Source organism: Rhincodon typus, chromosome 8, assembly GCF_021869965.1.
Source record: "Rhincodon typus isolate 14 chromosome 8, sRhiTyp1.1, whole genome shotgun sequence".
In the NCBI taxonomy this organism is placed as follows: Eukaryota; Metazoa; Chordata; class Chondrichthyes; order Orectolobiformes; family Rhincodontidae; genus Rhincodon; species Rhincodon typus.
Genome location: NC_063339.1, coordinates 74,517,240 through 74,519,962, shown reverse-complemented (window position 1 = coordinate 74,519,962; position 2,723 = coordinate 74,517,240). Strand labels below are relative to the sequence as shown.

The following is a 2,723-nucleotide window of genomic DNA, read 5'->3' as shown; positions in this document are numbered from 1 at the left end:
TCTAGGCCCGAAACATCAGCCTTCCTGCTCCTCTGATGCTGCTTGGCCTGCTGTGTTCATCCAGCTCTACACCTTGTTATCTCAGATTCTCCAGCATCTGCAGTTCCTACTATCTCTGAAACAGTTCTGATGGTCAATCTGAGTCCATTTGTCCCGAATGAAAAAAGAGTGGGTACCAGAGTCAAGTATTTAACAGAAGGGGTTAGTGAACGGAGAAATGCAACCATTATAAGTACAGCAAGGAAGGTCATTGCAAAGTATGAAAGCTGGGTGATTTAAAGGATGAGGGACGTGTGACTGTGCCTACGGATTGGAAACACAAAGTACAAAGATGGAAGGCAAGAAAACAGTGGTCCAGGAGCAAGTATGCTCCTAGAAAAAAAATTCCTGAAAGGAATCTTGTTAAAAGCAGGTGGAGGTAAAACACTAGCAGTTCAGAAAGAGACAGAAGGTAAGATACAGGGTGTAGTTTAACAAGGACAAGAAATATACTGCGAACCACAGAATGCCACCAGGACCAGAAGCACATCAAGAAGTCTTATTGGCCACAAACAAAGTATAAGAGGAGTTAATAAAAGATGAGGGGTAATCATGAGTTGCATGGATAGGGCGAAAAACCAAGGTCTTCTTCCCAGGGTGGGGGGAGTCCAAAATTAGAGGGCATAGGTTTAAGGTGAGAGGGGAAATATTTAAAAGGGGCCTGAGGGGCAATTTTTTTTCACACAGAGGGTGGTGCGTGTATGAGCTGCCAGAGGAGGTGACGGACACTGGTACAATTACAACATTTAAAAGGCATCTGGGTGGCTATGTGAATAGGAAGTGTTTAGGGGGATATGGGGCATATGCTGGCAAATGGGACTGGATTTATACAGGATATCTGGTCAGCGTGGACTTGTTGGACTGAATGGTCTGTTTCTGTGCTGTATGATTCTGTGACTCAATGCCTAAGATGGAGAGGATTAGGATATATATAGAGTCCCCAATAGGGGACAGCCAGTCCTACCAGATAGATGTGCACAGAAAAGGTGACTTCTGGCATATGGTTTTGAAGAAAAACGGGGGCATCATTATATAAGTGTAGATTCACTGACAGCAGGAAAAAAACATTTTGAAAATGCTCTTGGCTCCAGTGCTACAATGTTTGAGAGCATTGCTCAATTGATATTAAAACTGGATTTCTGCAGGAAGATTAGCTCATGAAGGAAGTGCGTCCTCGTCTTCCAAAAGACACTGTGGAGACACTTTGCAAGTTAAATAAATGTGTACAAGGCCGAAATGATGTCTCTCGAGTTTAGTACTTCTCAGTAAGATTTGTCTTATTAAAATTGGCCTGTCTTCAGTTAACAACAGACCCTGCGTGTTTTACTGGCACCATCAGAGCGGCTTTCAGGCATCTTTATGATGCATGCAGATGATTTTATTCATGGGGTGGGAGCAGTGAACTCGAAAATGTCGAACTAATTGGGCTTAAGGCAGAATTCAAAATTGAAGACGGGCTGCCAGGGCTTTTAAGTCCATTGGATTGGAAGTCAGGCAGAATGGAACGAGCGTCAGTCAGTAACCTTATTTGTAAATTGTTAGGCCTATTGCGGTTTAATCAAAGCAGGCCTTCACAAAAAGATGCAGCAGCTCTCAAAACTTGAAACGGAGGAATTGCAAGGTCAGAAATGGAGTCAGGCACCCAAGCAAGGCCAGCTGCCAGTTTGGAAGTACTAAAGTGGAATAACAACTGTAGAAAAAAATTCCCAAAGTGGGAGGTATTTCTGATGTGAACAAATTGACCGAGTTAAAAATGGAGCACTGCATTTAGAAATTTCCCTCATTGGCCTGAATAGGTGTTGCTTCTCATACAAATCTCTACGACGGGTTCTGGAGTTCGGCAGGGTTTTTAATTTCTCTTGTGGGAAAGAGAGGTAAATGTTACCCTTTAGCTTGGGAAGCTGAATACATCAGAAGAGTTCAGTGGCAGAAACCCTCAGTTTTGGTGAGCTGGTTGACTTGGCATCTTTCTTAGCAAAAACATGGGAAGAAATTGTAAGAAGGGAAACAGCAGCCATACCCATTGACTGTGACATCGATAATAAGTCACTGTGGGGTAATGTACGCTCAATGAAATGTGAGAATTATGCAAAGACTGAGGGTCAATATGTAACACGGTGCAGAAAGGAGAATTGAAATGAATGGACAGTAGCAGTCTGATTATTTTACAAAAAAAAAAACAGCACCTTCTCAGGAACCACTGGATATGCCGGAAAAAGGATGGTTGGAACTTTAACTTGCAAAGAGAAAGTGAATATAGTATGTTGCTGTTTTATATTTTTGTCCATTTTTTAATTGTATATTGACTTACTTAAAAGAAAAACAGGAATCTAATATAATCAAATAGGCATACCTCAGACCTATGGAATGTGGGAAGAGGTGATGGATATATCAACTAAGGCTTCATTGGGTGTGGATTGTTTGTATAAATATAAATTAAATTGAATGAATTGAATTGAATTAGCTTTATTCATTAAATATGGGGTATTAGTAATGAGTAGGATGAGCGTTTTATGGAGCGGGGTTATCTGAAATAAGCTCTCACTGGAAGTGGGGACTTGACTTGATTAAATACAGTTTTCTTAATTATAAGTTAGAATCTTCAATGGAGACATCCTCATCACTGTGGGACCCTCGATATTGAGAGATCCTCATCGGTGTGGGACCCTCAATATCGAGGCATC

At 41.4% G+C, this 2,723-nt stretch overlaps 1 protein-coding gene across 1 annotated transcript in view; it reads right to left on the bottom strand.

The window, feature by feature from the left end:
- mapkbp1 (mitogen-activated protein kinase binding protein 1) overlaps positions 1-2,723 on the bottom strand; it is a 165,482-nt gene that overhangs the window by 12,160 nt on the left and 150,599 nt on the right. The gene's annotated exons all lie outside the window — the stretch shown is intronic.